The 17,768-nt window shown below is 38.4% G+C and overlaps 1 protein-coding gene across 10 annotated transcripts in view; it reads left to right on the top strand.

Moving 5' to 3' along the window:
- The first annotated feature begins 16,282 nt into the window (after window positions 1-16,282).
- The window catches only part of LOC135272635 (WASH complex subunit 2C-like), a 136,724-nt gene continuing 135,238 nt past the window's right edge, over window positions 16,283-17,768 (top strand). For 4 of the 10 annotated variants that reach the window (XM_064371103.1, XM_064371101.1, XM_064371104.1 and 1 more), the window contains exon 1: window positions 16,285-16,902. The gene's annotated coding sequence lies outside the window, so the exon portion shown is untranslated. Of the gene's footprint in view, window positions 16,903-17,768 lie in introns of all 10 variants that reach the window. The other 6 variants (XM_064371107.1, XM_064371109.1, XM_064371108.1 and 3 more) reach the window with 4 other exon arrangements.

Genomic DNA, 17,768 nt, shown 5'->3' on the forward strand with positions numbered 1-17,768 from the left:
AGCCTTTGATCACCTCCTGCATGTGTGTGCCATTAAGAGGGGGCTTTCCCATATTTTTCTCTTGAACCCTAGGTTGAGGCCCATGTGGAAGAGCTTGCTGTTGTGCTAGTCCACATTTGGCTTTTAAGCCAACATTAAAATGTTAGCTTATTACTTCTTGTTATGGTGGTCATTTCTGTCTCTTATGCTCGGCCAAAAGTGAAACTGTAAATGTCCCATCTTTCCTTGGAGGGGCTTGTCTCCCTTTGGAATTTGGTCAACTTGGTTGCCTTATAATACCAGCTTTCTGATGGGCTTATGAAAGGTTATGATTTTGAAGATTATCTGGCTTTTCCAGGTTTTTAGGTAAGAGTGATATTTATTGCAGCTTTTTACATTGAAAATGGAAGTCTGACCTTCGTATAAATGCAACCACACCATTTTTACTTTCAAGTCTCTGGATTCTGTTTATAGGATCCTTCATATAAATGGAACCACACCATTTTACTCTTAAGTCTCTGGATCCTGTTAAAAGGAAAACATGGCAGGAGGACTCTAGAGTAAGAAAGGATCCTATTAGTTTTATCTGTATTGTTACATATAACAATAATTAGGTGTTCATTACCGTGTTGTATTCTATTATGTAAAAACTACCACTTATATTTTTCTATGAAACTATAATTCTAATGCATATAGATCTTTATAAAATGTTTCATGTTTAGGTATTTACTGTTTATCATGTACTGAGCAAGCTTGAGGTTGAGTAATGTATTCTGGTGAATCAAACCCAGTATGTGCCATTAGTGAATTTATGGCCTAGTAGTCTTCCATCCATGTTAATGTTACTCCTGTTACTCTTCTCCGTGATGCTGAAGCTCCTATGGCCCTGTCCTTACTGCCCATTTAATTTAATTGAGGGAGCTTTGCTCAAGCAGATCTTATATAGACTAAAATGTTAAATGCTTGCTTGTTGTGATTTGACCCAGTGTTTGTAAAATGTCTGTACTTAATTGTTATACCTGTCTACTATTTTAAAAGGCAATATATGGCTTAGTATTCATGTAGTTTGGCACATGTCATCTTTTCGTAACCCTCTGCACATTAATGACATTTGCACACCCTACAGGTATTTGAGTTTGTGTTCCTGTACCAACTGGTAAAATTTGGAGGGACAAATTTTTATGGTTTGGCCAGGGGAACTTCTGGTTTCTCTTTATTTCTTAGTATTTTTGTTTTTTAAATTTAAATTTCAGGAAGTAATATACATTGGATCTGTATAATAACCCTATTTAATGTTGTTAAACCACAAATTCCTTTTGAGCCTAACTTTTACAAGTTACTTTGAACTCCATTTACGTGAGTGAAAATGAAGATAAGTTGTGGCTGGAGAACAGAAAGGTCAAATTGATATAAAAATGAGGCTTTGTGTTGAGCATGGCATGTCCTCTTTAAAGCCTTGAAGAATCTGGAAGTAAGTGCACTGTTTAAACCTTTACTTTGGCTAAAGTTGTCAATTTTGCTTATTTAGTTGCTATAATCAAGCCTTTGAATCAACTTATGCCACAGATGACAGCCAGGAAAAATGTGAAAGGGGATAGGAAAGAAGTAATTGAGTAACATAAGGTTTTTTTTGTTTTGTTTTGTTTTGTTTGAGACAGAGTTTTTGCTCTTGTTACCCAGGCTGGAGTGCAATGGCGCGATCTCGGCTCAACGCAACCTCCGCCTCCTGGGTTCAAGCAATTCTCCTGCCTCAGCCTCCTGAGTAGCTGGGATTACAGGCACACACCACCATGCCCAGCTAATTTTTTGTATTTTTAGTAGAGACGGGGTTTCACCATGTTAACCAGGATGGTCTCGATCTCTTGACCTCGTGATCCACCCGCCTCGGCCTCCCAAAGTGCTGGGATTACAGGCGTGAGCCACCGCACCCGGCGAGTAACATAAGGTTTAAAAAAAATCACTTTAAATTCTGACCTAGTTATCTGAATGTGAAAGCAGATTTCAGAAGTAACTGCTTATACATGTGTAGTCATCAGTATTGTTGTTCAGTTAATTGCTCTTGTACTTAATAGTGAACTTATATCTGTTTAAATCCCTAAAATGCAGGCAATTTATACTTTCTAAAAAATTATATGAAAAACTAAAAAAGGAAAAGTGAGTGGGTGGTTCCTCAGATGATGAGGTAATGGATATGAGAGGAGTTTGAAAAGTAACGGCTCTTACTGTTCTGCAAAATGTCTGTAATTAATATCTAGGCCCTTTGCAGTCTTTATGCTTCTCCTCTGACACTAGCTGTTCAGTCCCTTCCTTCATTCTTGTCCCTTGCTGTCAGTAAGCTTCTCAGAATACAGGCATGCATTGCTTAATGAAGGGAATCTGTTCTGAGAAATGCCTCCTTAGGCCATTGTCGTTCTACGAACAGCGTAGAGTATACTTACACAGACCCAGATGGTATAGCCTACTACACACCTAGGCTATATAATATACTCTCTTGCTCATAGGCTGCAGACCTATACAGTATGTTAGTGTACTGAATACTACAGGCACTTGTAACACAATGGTACGGAATTGTTCATCTAAATGTAGAAAAGTTACAATAAAAATAGTATATAAAAGAGAAAAAATGGTATACTTGTATAGGGCACTTGAATGTAGTTTGCAGAACTGAAAGTTGCTCTGGGTGAGTCAGTGAGTGAGTGGTGAGTGAATGTGAAGGCCTAAGACATCATTGCACACTAGTGTAGACTTTATAAACACTGTACACACAGGATACACTAAATATGTAAAAAATGAAGTAATTGTATTACAGTATTACAATGGCTACCATGTCACTAGGTTACAGGAATTTTTCAGCTCCACTATAATCTCATGGGATCATTGTTGTAAATGTAGTCTGTCATTGACTGTAACATCATTATGTGGCTCATTGACTGTATTTCATTCCTTTGTCATGAAGGCAGTTTTCATTGGCCCTGGAATCAGGTAAACTTGAACCTGAATCCTCTTTGACAGTTTATGAATTTGTGACTTCAGACAAGTATATTAGCCTCTCTGAATCTTGGTTTTAGCTATTTAATATGGGATGAAATCTACCTTATAATGTTACGAAGATTAAACAATAAGGATGAAGTGGTAAGCATGGTACCTATCATGTAAGTGCTTAATAATATTTAATTCTGCTTTTCCCTTATCCAGTTGTAGATTCCTTTTAAAAGCAAGAAACCTGATTTACAGTTTTTAAAAAAGGCATTTATAAGTAGTTTTGAATTTTTTTTTTTTTTTTTTGAAATGGAGTCTTGCTCTTTTGCCCAGGCTGGAGTGCAGTGGTGTGATCTCGGCTCACTGCGACCTCTGCCTCCCATGTTCAAGCGATTCTTGTGCCTCAGCCTCCCAAGTAGCTGGGATTACAGGTGTGCACCACCATGCCTGGCTAATTTTTGTATTTTTAGTAGAGATGAGGTTTCACCATATTGGCCATGCTGGTCTCGAACTCCTGACCTCAGGTGATCTGCCTGCCTTGGCCTCCCAGAGTGTTGGGATTACAGGCGTGAGCCACCATGCCTGGCCTGAAAAAAAATTTTAAAATATGAAATACCAATATTATAAATGTGCTATACTTTAAAAAAATTATTTTTATAGAAACTAAAAAGACTCAGACATTTCCAAGTACTGTACCAAATATTAGTCTTAGTTCACCATTAAATTAAAGCTCACACATGGTATTAAAGTGTCTTATAGAAGATTATGTCATTAGATGATGTAGGCAACATGTTTTTTCAAATTGTTAATGAATGCATTTTTTAGACACTTAACAGAGTATGAATTAGGTAAAGTGCATGAAAGACAGCATGGCTACCAAAATAAGGCAGACTTACAATGTTTATTTTACTTCACAAGTATAAGCAAATGTAAGGGAAAGTTTCAGGAACATTTGAAGACAGTAGGTAGCTCATCAAAGGAAGTGATAATATTCATAATGTAAACTTTATAGTGGAGCTGTCAGACTAGTTTATCTTAAGACCAAAGTTCAAGATGATTGATATCATTTGTGTTGAAATTGTTTGTACATTTGGAATTCAATAAGTATTCTTCATAGAGAATAGCACATTCAGGTTCTAACATTATTCTTTTCCCCTACAAAGTGGTACAGCCACAAACACTAGTAACAGTATATCTGTTTTTTGGGCTCATCTTGTGCCTCTAAGTTATTAAGACTTAAGATGCTCTTGGGAGATAACATGTATTACCCTCATCTTAGACAGGAAAATAGAGGTATAGAGAAGGGAAAGAATAGAATTTTCTTTCCATGGTCTACTTGTGACAGGCAGGGAAATGTTAAAGCCTTTCTGAGTCACACAGGCTCTTTAATCTTTAACATGTATTATTTATTGATTTGCAAAATGACCCTAATATGTAATGTCATTACCAGTTTTCTTATGTTTATTCTGAAAGTGGTTATGGGTATGGGAGTATGTTTTATAGAAAAGACCATTATCAAAAATGAAGAAGACAGTTGTGTGGCATGGATATTGCCACTGTCCCTTGCTCTGCTCCTGGCAAACATTGCTGCTCGATCATGTGACATGTGACTACTTCAGAAGCTAGATTTGACCTCAGAATCCTTTTTTTTTTTTTTAATTTTAGTGTTAATTTTTTAAATATTATTATTATTATTTTTTTTTTTGAGATGAAGTCTTGCTCTGTTGCCCAGGCTGGAATGCAGTGGCACGATGAGATCTTACTATGTTGCTCAGTCTGATCTTCAGCTCCTGAGGTCCAGCGATCCTCTCTCCTCAGGTTCCCAAAGTGCTGGGATTACAGGCGTGAGCCACTGTGCCCGGCCTCAGAATCCTTTTCAACATATTGCTCAAGGGAGCTATTACCAGTCAATCACAGGTCCACAAAACAAAGTTCTTTTTTAGTCTTTCCTTACTTAAATTACTTACTTAAATAATGTGCATTAAGAGATTATGAATTTACTTAAAAGTTGAGGATCTATTAAGTTTGTAGTCCTGTAGCTGGCCTCAAAGTACCATATATAGGACTCAGTTTATGTTTTCAGCAGGTTTACTTTCCTGTGGGTCAAATAGACAGGCACATAATTAGAAGACAGACTGCTATATTATTGCTGGGAAGAGAATTAGAGAATGATGTAAGATTAATTTTAACTGACATTGGTGGATGTGGTGATTTTGGACTTTGAGGATAGAATCTTTAAAGTGGTCTTTAGCAAAGGCATAGAAGATAGAAAGTGTAGGATGGATTTTGGGGAGTGACAAATAATGTATCTTGGCTTAAGTACAAAACAAAGATAAGGTAGAAGCAAATAGAGTAGCTTGCTCCCTGTACAATGGGTTTTGGGTTTTATTTTGTTGTTCCTAGTCTCACACATGGTTTTTAATCAATAGAATGATGTGATCCAGATCTGTGCTTTAAGACGATAACTCTTGAGTTTGAATAGAAGGTAAGATTGGAATCTTGGCATAAATGTAGGAATCCTTGGTAGTAGTATAGGAAAAAATGATGAGCATAAGAACTAAAATTCTGGAATGGAAATGGCGAATTTAGAATAAATTTTAAAGGTAAAATTAATGTGATTTCTATAGGGTTAAGTTATCCCTAGAGTCCCCAGCATTTCTTTGGGAGCATATCTAGTAATTTCCTTTGTATATTCCAAGTTAAAAAAATTTTTAAGGTGATTTTTTTTTTGTCTCCTTGTATTCTGGAGAATTCTTTCTTTATTCTTGGTATTTCATTAACTAGGATATATATTTCCATCTGTGATTTGATATATTTTTTCTTTCCTTGTATAGATTTTTTTTGCCTTTATTTTTGGGATATTTTCTATTATATCTTTCTGCCTTTTCTCTTCCATTTAATTAATTGTTCTACTTGAGGGATACTAATTATCTTTCTGTTCAGCCTTTGTCCTAGATTTTTTTTCTAATTCTTTTGACTTCTTTGTTGTTTTTCTCTTCAATATTTTTTTTTAACTTTCTTTTTCTTTTCTTTTCTTTTCTTTCTTTCTTTCTTTTTTTTTTTTGATACAGGGTCTCGCTCTGTCACCCAGGCTGCAGCGTAGCAGTGGTGTGATCACGGCTCACTGCAGCCTTGACCTTGTGGGCTCAATCTATCTTCCCACTTTAGCCTCCTGGGTAGCTGGAACAACAGGTGTGCGCCACCATGCCTGGCCAATTCTTGTATTCTTTTGTAGTGTTGAGGTTTTGCCAAGTTGTCCAGGCTGGTCTTGTACTCCTGAACTCAAGTGATCCACCATCTTGGCCTCCTCAATACTCCTGTTATCTTGAGATTTTTCTCTTTGCCATTTGTTTAAGTCTTTAGTTCTTTTCCTTGCTTCCCCCGCCGCCCACCCAATTCATTATTATTCTTAATGATTTCCTTAATGCCAAAACCTTTCTTTTTAATTTACTTGTTTTGTCTTTTCATCTTTGGACTTTTCTTCCATTAGATGCATGTTCTTATTAGGTTGCTCTGTGTTACAAGAAACTCTTTATGTGGTTGTATGGCCATTTCTCTTTGTCTTACTCAGGCTTAATTTGAATACCTAGGTCAAGACTTTGCTTTTGCCCTTCTGTGGCCCTACACTTTCCCATCTCCTTAGATTGTGTTAAATGTCGTATACCAGTCTCAGTTCATACTGCTGAGGGTATAGTATGTTTCTATGTGCTTCAGATCTTTCCTTCAACTCAGTATAGGGCCTTAGAAGTTGGCAGATCCTGGTGATGCCTCTGCCTAGGTTTTGAAGCCTCTGTGCTCAAGATATTTTCCTCAACTTCTCTAGGGCATGATGAATCAAATTTTTCTATCCAAACGAGGTATTTCTTAAAATTTTTAAGTTTTTTAGTTCACCTTTCTTTCTCACTGCTGCTTGCAGGCAGTAATCAAGCTAATGGTCATACTGTATCATACAGATTTTTTTCCTGTCTACTTCTTTTTAAAGTTTGTAGGTTCTTAGCTTAAATAGCTTTTTATATTATTATATGTAGCTGTTGGGTTTCTGGTAAAAAAAAAATCACATACACATATGTATATGCATTTATATCATATTAGTGGGTAACAGGACATTCTTTAGTCCTTTTTCACTCTACTATCTTTACTTGAACATTTGTGTGATTTTCTAAATATTTACTGTTGACATAATTAGTAACACTTATATATTATAGGAATTCTACTTCTTAGGCCAGGGTTAAACAGTCATTAGATTGAATCGGCAACCAACAGAATGGGAAAATATTTTTGCAATCCACCCATCTGACAAAAGGCTAATAGCCAGAATCTACAAAGAACTAAAACAGATTTACAAGAAAAAAAACAAGCCCATTCAAAAGTGGGCGAAGGATATGAACAGACACTTTACAAAAGAAGACGTATATGAGGCCAACAAACATATGAAAAAATGCTCATCATCACTGGTCATTAGAGAAATGCAAATCTAAACTACATTGGGATACCATCTCATGCCAATTAGAATGGCGATCATTAAAAAATCTGGAGATAACAGATGCTGGAGAGGATGTGGAGAAATAGGAACACTATTACACTGTTGGTGGAAGTGTAAATTAGTTCAACTATTGTGGAAGACAGTGCGGCAATTCCTCAAGGACCTAGAAATAGAAATTCCATTTGACCCAACAATCCCATTACTGGGTATATATCCAAAGGATTATAAATCGTTCTGTTATAAGGACACATGCACACGAATGTTCATTGTGGCCCTGTTTACAATAGCAAAGACCTGGAACCAATCCAAATGCCCATCAATGATAGACTGGATAGGGAAAATGTGGCACATATACACCATGGAATACTATGCAGTCATAAAAAACGATGAGTTTGTGTCCTTTGTAGGGACATGGATGAACCCGGAAACCATCATTCTCAGCAAACTGACACAAGAACAGAAAATCAAACACCACATGTTCTCACTCATAGGTGGATGTTGAACAATGAGAACACATGGACACAGGGAGGGGAGCATCACACACTGGGGTCAGTGGTGGGGGATATAGGGGAGGGACAGTGGTGGGTGGGGAGTTGGGGAGAGATAACATGGGGAGAAATGCCAGATATAGGTGATGGGGAGGAAGGCAGCAAACCACACTGCCATGTGTGTACCTATGCAACAGTCTTACGTGATTTTTACATGTACCCCAAAACCTAAAATGCAATTAAAGAAAAAAAGAAAAAAGAAATTCTTTTAAGAAGTGAAATAGAAAAAAAAAAAAATTGGCTGGGTGTGGTGGCTTACTCCTGTAATGTCAACACTCTGTGAAGCTGAGGTGGGTGGATCACCTGAGGTCAGGAGTTCAAGACCACCCTGGCCAACATGGTGAAACCCTGTCTTTACTCAAAAATATAAAACATTAGCAGGGCGTGGTGGTGGGCACCTGTAATCCCAGCTACTCAGGAGGCTGAGTCAGGAGAATCACTTGAACCCGCTAGATGGAGGTTGCAGTGAGCTGAGGTCACGCCACCGCACTCCAGCCTAGGCGACAGAGTGAGACTCCATCTCAACAACAATAACAACAAAATTTTAAAAATTTAGCTCAGTGCAGTGGCTCGTGCCTGCAGTCCCAACACTTTGAGAAGCCGAAGTGGGAGGATTGCTTGAACCCAGGAATCCGAGACCAGCCTGGACAATATAATAAGGCCCCCACCTCTATAAAAAGTAAAAATAAATTAGCTGGCCGTGGTGGTATGCGTCTGTAGTCAGTCCTAGCTACTCAGAAGGCTGTGATAGGAAAATCACTTGAGTCCAGGAGTTTGAGACTGCAGTGATCTGTGATTGCACCACTATATTCTAGGTGGGTGAGAGAGCAAGACCATTCCTCTTAAAAAAAAAAAAAAAATTGAAGACAATGTCATACGCTACATTAAAAACATCAGTGACTCTAAGGCATTTTAAAATTTCTATTTTTCCTTTGTGTTTTTACAGAATTCTTCTATAATTACAGTGAGCATATAGTGACCATATATTTTTGTTAATGTTAGGGCAAACATTTTAATATTTCTACCTCATCTTTATAATCTTATCACGATAGGTCATACTTCATTAAAAAGTTACTCAAATAGAGGACACTAGTGATTTCTAGTTTATGCTGTTTGTGCATCAAACCTTTTTGTTTTTGTAGTTTTGTATTATATTTAAAATAAATACAAGTTGTGCGCGGTGGCTCACGCCTCTAATCCCAGCACTTTGGGAGGCCAAGGCGGGAGAATTGCTTGAGGTTAGGAGTGCAAGACAAGCCTAAATAATATAGTGAAACTCTGTCTCTACAAAAAAATTTTTTTTTTTAAATTAGCTGGATGTGATACTGTGTGCCTTTAGTCCCAGCTACCCGGGAGATCGAGACCATCCTGGTCAACATGGTGAAACCCCATCTCTACTAAAAATTCAAAAAAAATTAGCTGGGCATGGTGGCACGTGCCTGTAATCCCAGCTACTCAGGAGGCTGAGGCAGGAGAATTGCCTGAGCCCAGGAGGTAGAGGTTGCGGTGAGCCGAGATCGCGCCATTGCACTCCAGCCTTGGTAACAAGAGCGAAACTTCGTCTCAAAAAAAAAAAAAAGTCATTGTTACCAGAGGCTTAAATAGCACAAACCTTTTTTAACCTCTATCAACACCTTGTATACAAACATTTAATCTAGAGAGAGTATCTTCATCTCATTAGATAAAGGAGGCTCAGAAAAGGTAACAGTTTTGAGACCTTTGTCTTACTAGGACTTTTAAGGCAAACATGATTGACGTGCAAATGAACACGGTGTCCAGCAGATGGCAGGAGTGAACCACTTAGTGTCCGATAGTTTTTAGAGGCTAACAATCTTGAGTTTATTGTTTAATCACAAAATAGCTTTCTCTAAAAGAGTTCATAATGTATCTGGATTGACTGTTAGTCCTTAAGATCCATGAGTTTCCTCCTTGTTCAGTAGGTTTAGGTGTATGATATGGGAAACAACAAAAACATTCATTCTGTGCTTTGGAACAAGACGGTGTTTCTGATCTAAGGAGAAGACAAAGTCTGAGAAAGGACAGAGAATTGATGGCAAAAGTTGAGAACAGTGTGTTGAATTCTCCTGCAGTGATATTGGAGTTACCATTTTTGCTTTGAAGTTCTGTGAGCTTTTTGTTTTGTATAAATTTTAGGCTTATTTTGTTAGGTGTGTACCTACCTGTTCAGAATTTTTCTTTTTTTTTGGGTGAATTGGACTTTCCATCATTATTTAGTGATTTTCTCTATCTCTAATTATGTTTTTTGTTTTCAGACTTCTTTTTTCCCAAATATGAATATACCTTACCGGTTTTATTTATATTTTTTCCCTTCTTTTACTATCAACCTTTTTGATATATAGCAGTTTATTTTAATATTTTCAATTTGTCTTTTTCTTTTGACTAGTGAGTTTAAGTTTTTAATTTTGCATTTATTGATATCCCTGGACTTTATTCTGTCATCTTATTTTTATTTAAATTGTCCTTCCCGCCCCTCACCCCCCCCGTAAAGTAGTTTAAAATAATATCTCTAACTTAACCCAAAGACCTTTAGCATATTCTTAATTTTCTTGGTCTCTTACAACACTGCTTCTTCCAGTCCAGGTCAAGATAAGGAGCTTTCACTAGAATGTGCGTCAACTGTGTCACTTTCTGACACAGTTTAGTTCCGTCCACTATTTCTGCTGACATTGTTTTTATAGTAAGTCTTCCTTTTTGAAAGAAACAGTGCCTCCTGTTCCTTTCAGTCATCCTCTTACTCTGCAAGAACTTTATATAAATGAAACCATAAACATGTACTAGTTTATGTCTGGCTTCTTTTCATTAATATTATGTATTTGTGAGTTGTAGTTTCTTTATTCTTATTGTATCATATTCCTTTGTGTGAAAATAACTACAACTTATCTTACTGTTCATGGGCATTTAGGTTGGTTCCAGTTTCTGGCTATTAGAGTATGCACTATTGTGAAGATTTTGATGTATGTTTTTATCGGTGAACATTTATTCATTTTTGTTGAGAAAATGTGTAGGAACGAGATTCCTGGGTTATAGGCTATGCTGATGTATAAAGAGGCTGTCAGTTTTTCAAAGTGATAGTGCCTGTTTACACTCTTCATTGGCAGTAAATGAACATTCCAGAAATTTCACCTTCTTCTCTATACTTGGTGCTTTCTGCCTTTTTGCATTTTTGATATTCTGGAGTGGGTATAGTAGTATTGCATTGATATTTTGTCTTATGTTTTTTGATAACTACTCACAGAGCAACTTCACATATGTTTATTGGGCCATGTGTCTTCTGTTGGGTTATTTGTATTTTTTCTTAATGATTTGTAAAAATTCTTGATGTTTTTGGATATAAATCTTTTATTTTGGGTCAATATGTAGATGTTTGTATGTATGTGTGTATTTACATCTTATATATGTAGATTATATTATCTACTGAGAGTTGCTTTAGAAATCTCCTAATAGTGTTTATTAATGATATAACTTACCTATTTTGATATTGTCCAACTATATAGGTTTTCCTTTTATTGATACCAATTTTTTAAACTGTTTGTGAAGCCTTTTCACACCTTAATATCATGAATATATGTTTCAGTGTTTTACTCTAAAAGTGTAAAAGCTAGGTGCTGCTGTTACAGAAATGAAATCAGACATCATCTCCTTTCCAATGACTCACGAAAGCAGCCGTTCCTGATTCAAAGGCCGGTTTCTTGACTCCGAGTGCTCACTTTTGCAGGCTTTACTTAATGTCGTGTAAATCCCCCTATTCTCCAGGTCTTCTTTCTTTCTAGTTCTCCTTAGTATACACAACCTGTCAAGGCAATCACTTCCACGGGCCCATGGCTTCAGTGGCTTTCTCTATTCTCTCAGGACAATAGAATTTTAAATTTAAAATGTTAGCTTTATTTTATGTAAGATCCCTCATTTGCTGTAGCCATAGATTGAAAGTTACTCCATGAAAGTAATAAATGGAAAATGGTGATATTCTTAGCATGTAAATTATAGGACCTTTTCCCAGTTACTCTGAATGGTTTGATTTAGTATGTATGTTATTTTTGAAAGCATAGGTAGGGATGTCACAAATGGTCTTAGCCTACAGAGATTATATTCAACTTTGACCAGAGAGTTCCATTTTAATGTGACACTGAGAGTAAAAAATGATCTTTTCCTCTTTACCTATTTCTCTTCCTACATTCTGTGCCAGGAGAAAGGTACACTTCTGTACCCAGTCTTCCCCCTCAGAGCCCGAGCAGCCCGGTTTTTCCCTCTACTTCCCTGCTTTCACATCTCATGACCAAGTACTTCCTATTCTGTCTCCCCAATAATCATAAAATTTTTCCTCCACTTTTGTCACTGCCACTGCCTTTAGCATCAGTCTTCCTTTAGATAGTCTCTTAATTGGTCTGTTGCTTCCTTCGGTCCTTCCTTATTATACAGACCACTACACACACATCTGACAGAGACTCCTCACCTTTGTATGGTTCTATGACTCGAATTTTCAGAATAAAATTAAAACCACCCCAGCGTCAAATTCGGGGTCAGATAGAGGTGGGTTTGTATCTCAGGTTCAGACACTGTCCAGTAGTGTGATCTCGGAAAACTGAACTTCTTAAGCCTTTGTGTATCTGCCTACTCTCATTGAGATTTGAGACTGTTTAATACATACGGTGTCTGGCATGTAGAAGGGACTTCATCGGTGTTGAATGAAGAAGTGGCATTTTAAAATTCACATTAAAAAAAAGTTTTTTAAAAAAAATATGCCAATCTACAATGTCACTTCCCCTCCAAGCTTGACTTCTACCTGTACTTTCTGATATGGTTTGGTCATGTCCCCACCTAAGTCTCATCTTGAATTGTAATCCCCATAATCCCCACATGTTGAGGGAGAGACTCAGTGGGTGGTAATTGGATCATGGGGGCAGTTTCCTCCGTGCTATTCTTGTGATAGTCAGTTCTCCTGAGATCTGATGGTTTTATATGTGTTTGACAGTTGCTCCTTTTTACACACACTCTGTGGCCTGCTGCCATGTAAGAAGTGACGGCTTCCCCTTCTGCTATGATTGTAAGTTTCCTGAGGCCTCCACAGCCATGTGGAATGTGTCAATTAAACTTCTTTCCTTTATAAATTACCCAACCTCAGGTATTTCTTTATAGCAGTGTCAACATGAAACAATCCACTTTCTGATAATCACACTTGAGGAATTGGGGAATTCATACTACCTGGGATTAAATAATGGCCCCAGCCTGAGAGTCATGTAACACTGGGGAGATAACTAACTTACCTTCTCCATCTCAATGTCTTCTCTAAAATCTGTGAGATTGTTTCTGAGGGCTAAATGAGCATAGCCCACTTGGAACACTGTCAGGCACATACTGCCTGCCAGATGTCGAGTATTCATCTTTATTGAGTTAGGACTGTGGTACCCCACTTGATGGCTCTTGATTTTGTATAACAAAATCATACTTAGAGCTTTGTTAGTAAAAGAAAATCTGAAAGTCCCTACGTGGAAGGAAGAAACGGTGGGGCGGGGGGAAGGGAGTTGGTAAGTTTCAGCATTTCAGAAGGTTTCTATTTTATGGAGAAGGAGGTGGAGGCAGGATCGGTCCCAAGGTGTCATTCAAGACACACAGCCATAACTCTTTAGTGAGAGTAGAGCTAGGGCCCCAGGTATTGCTGTGATCAAGTTGCAGACAAAAACTACCACTCTTTGGAAGACAGGAGAGGAGTATTTCGTTACAAACGCAGTGAACAATTCAGTTGTATCTACATTCAGTTAGCAAATAAAAGTTGTTCAACTTGGTTGCTAATGGGACCCACTCTACTAACTGAGACTTTGTATAGAACTCATAGGGTAAGATGGCTTCCAGTAATGAACCACCCTGTGCTTTTCTTAGGACTAAAAAGCTCAGGAAACTGGTGAGGAATGAAAACCTTAGTCCCACTGGCACTGCATGAGGAGCCAGGAGAGCAGCAGCATCATAAACCACAGGGTGGGGCAGCCCAGGCAGCGGGGGAGGGGCGGAATCCAGGGTGGGGCATTGTGAGGTATGGGGCGGGGCATTCTGAGGCCAGTGGGCCAGTGGGCTTCAGTCTGTAGGTGACTGCAGAAGGAGGAGGAGCTCCTTTTGTACTGTCTTCAGGCAGTTGTTGTGTCTCCCAGCGCTCGTTGGGTTGACAACCTATTAAATAAGTCGGCTGTTCTTCACTCTCCCAAGCAAGTCAACTCAAGGGAGGCGGCAGGGTGCGGGCCTTGGCCCGAGCCCCGGCTGGGGCTGGGGCTGGGGCTGAGCTGTGGGGTGGGCAGGCGAGCAGCGGCGATACCATCTCTGCCAAGTGCAGCATAACCTCGGCCTAGGGCAGCGGGAGTGCGTGGCCAACACCGTGAGCAGAGGCACAGGTGGCGGCAGACAGTCCAATGGGGTGCATACTGACCTGTTGCGTGTGCCCCAAGGTCAGCCCTGAGTTGGAACAGCATGAGGGGTCAGGGTGTCCCTCTCAATCTGAGGTCTGTGAGGCATCAGCTGAGGACACAATAGCAGCAGCGCCCATGGCTGCTGTTGAAGAGCCTGCTGAATTGATTGTTGAAGCTGATGAGCGCCTTCATGTGAACCACATCCGTGACCAAGAGATGCCTGAAGGTAAGGAGGTGACGGTGCCATCTGCCCTGGCCACACCTCTGGCTGCTGCTGTCCCCAAAGTTCCCTGGGGGACATCCCAACCTCAGGCTCCTTTTTGCCTGTAACCAGCTTTCCCAGGGCTGGCCAGGAGCAAAGGCTGGCTCTGTCTTGCATTCCCATTCCCACTGCTTAGTCTTTCTCCACGGAGTCCAGTTAATTTCTTTTCTCCTCCCCTCCCAAACACCCAGTTCATTGTCATATCTCATTCTCTCAGGCTGGCATAGGACCTTTTATTTATGGCTCGTCTTGTCTGTAGCTCTATTTATTATTCTGTGGGACTTTGTTGAAGCTTCTTTGGAATATTCTCTTCCCTTTTTCAGTAAAAACTCAAATATTCCAACTTGCCAGTATCCATCCCATTCTTTCCTTGTACCTATCCAGATGGTACCTAAGTGAAGGAACCAGCTAAATCTCAGGACAATTCATACTGAAATATTTGGGGATTTCTTATTTAAAATCAGAATGAAGGTTGCCATGGGAGAGATGATAGGGTATTCTCAATGGGTTGCTTTAAGTCACCTTAATCGGCGCTGTTTCTTCTAACTGTAATTTGAACACAAAAGGAAAGAAAATAGAAGGTGCTTAAAATAATTGTGAAAGGTATGAAATGTCATGGCCAGGGTTACAGAAAAATGGGTATTTTCCCCCCCAAAGTACTTTACCCATGAAACTCTGATTACTTTAAGATTCTTAATTTAACACAAAATGTGTCTCTATATTTATTCTGGTGACTTAACAGACTTTATTTACCTTGTTGTTCTAAAAGAGAGGTAGGGGATGGTTCGTGGTCAAAACTTTCAAAAGACATGAAATGTAAAGGTAGACTTTTAATGTGTAAGATAAAGATTGAAGGTTAAAATGCCAGACCTTGCCTCTGTAAGAGTGTCTGTTGCCATGGCTTCCCCTTTGTCCTTCCCTCTCCTGACAATAGCATATTGTTCAAAGATAAGAAACCAAAGCTTAAGAAGCTGGAAGCCATCATCCTCAGCAAACTAACACAGGAACAAAAAGCAAACACCACATGTTCTCTCTCATAAGTAGGAGTTGAACAATGAGATCACATGGATACAGGGAGGGGAACATCACACTCTGGGGCCCTTCAGGGGCCAGGGGGTAAGGGAACAGAGAGCATTAGGACAAATACCTAATGCATGTGGGATTTAAAATCTCGATGATGCGTTTATAGGTGCAGCAAACCACCATGGCACATGTGTAGGTATGTAACAGACCTGCACGTTCTGCACATGTTTCTCAGAACTTAAAGTTAAAAAACAAAAAAAACAAAAAAATTTTAGTTGGGCTCTTAGTTTTTTTCGGAGGTAGGATAATTAAGACTCATGATGAGTGTGACTTTGTAACTTGGAGTACTATACTCACTTTTCAAGATGTTTAAGAATTTAGAATAAACATGTGAGTTGATTATATTTTTATACACAAAATATGTAAGTACTTGTGTAAACTTATACTCTGGTTGCTGGTGTAAGGAAAGCCTGTGCGTGATTTTACACACCAGTTCATAGACTAGTAGTGTTGGATGAGAGCCCAAAAAAGGCTCTTTATTGTCTTCTTTAGGATTACAACACAGTTTATGTATGTCTCATTTGTCCCTTTCCAATCCAAAGGCCTGTGTATGTTCTCCCTATATATTGCTAATGAAGAAATGAAGACTTAGAGATCTTACACGACTGTGGAAGATAGCTACTCAATGGAACTAAGGTTCTGTGTCCTCAGAGTGACATGGAAGTGACAGATATGCTAAATTTACTTTTTTTTAAAATGTTTGAGCTCCAGACTAAATAATATATTTTGCCTATAAAATAGACCTGTCTTTAAACTGTACTGCCATCTTGTTTTTTCTATGTAGTTGATTTTACACAACTCAAAGGAAACATTTACCTCTTTATTTATTTATTTATTTAGGAGGGTCTCACTATGTTACTCACGCTGGCCTCAAATCCCTGACCTAGCCTTAAGGGATTTTCCCATCTCAGCCCTACAGACATGGGCCATCGTGCCTGGCTCCATCTTATGTCTACACATTCATTTCAGTGGATAAGAGTAAAGGTAGAGGTAGTGAAACGGCCTAAATACAGCAGTCGAAGAAATGAGTTGATAAACTGTTAAAAGTGATCACATCTTTTTTCTTTTCTCCCTCTATAGGTAGGGCTTTGGAGTCCACCCCTTCTGACAATCCAGAGACAAGCACAATATTCCTGAGAAAATCTCGAACAGATGGTGAGACACCATGTTTTTTCCACCAAGAAAAAGAGTGAAAACTCTTCTTATTTGATCAAATGTATTGTAGAAAGTATTTAGAAAAACTCATATTGGTTTAAATTTTTCAGTTTTTCACATATTCACTTGTCTTATTTTAGCATGTGATATATTTTAATTGTTATTGTGTTAGTGAAAACATGTAAACTTTTTATTTGTACAGTTTACCCTCTTTTGATCAACACAATTTGTCATGTGATGGAGGAGTTGTAGATTTATCTTTATTTAATAATTCTTTGTCCCTTTTCCCTTGCTCCAGAGAGTACATTTTAAAGTTGACTGATAGAACTTAGGCTTCACCTTGGTTTCCATTTAAACAAATTAAAAAAAGAAAAATAGTTGTTCATCAACAAGGATTGAATCTGTGATTCTGGCCTCCTCTTCCACAGTCCTCCGACCACATGCATTTATCACATCCAAGTTTATGCTAATCAAAACTTCTATTAACCTTTTAATTTGATGTAATGTAAATTTAAACATGCCCTACTCCTGCTTATTTTCCTCAGTGTTATGTGAAATCCTTGTTTGTTTGCTAAAAAGCCATACACAGCCAGGTTTTCCTGTTGATTGAAGCAGCAAGAATGCAAGTGAGGATCTATAATCATATGTGAAGTGATGCAGCACAGTAAAATATGGGAGTTTGTAACCTTTGTTTCTTGTAGTTTGAGTAGACTTTGCCTGTCTTGAGTCAGTTATTTCTGTCTAGAATTTGTGTTCCTTTATGCATTACTATAGAGAGATACCTAAGGCTGAGTCTTTTATAACAAAAAGAGGTTTAATTGGCTCATAGATCTTCAGGCTGTACAAGCATGGCTTCAGCATTTGCT

Source organism: Aotus nancymaae, unplaced genomic scaffold, assembly GCF_030222135.1.
Source record: "Aotus nancymaae isolate 86718 unplaced genomic scaffold, 86718_ANA_hifiasm-v0.15.2.pri h1tg000119l, whole genome shotgun sequence".
Taxonomy (NCBI): Eukaryota; Metazoa; Chordata; class Mammalia; order Primates; family Aotidae; genus Aotus; species Aotus nancymaae.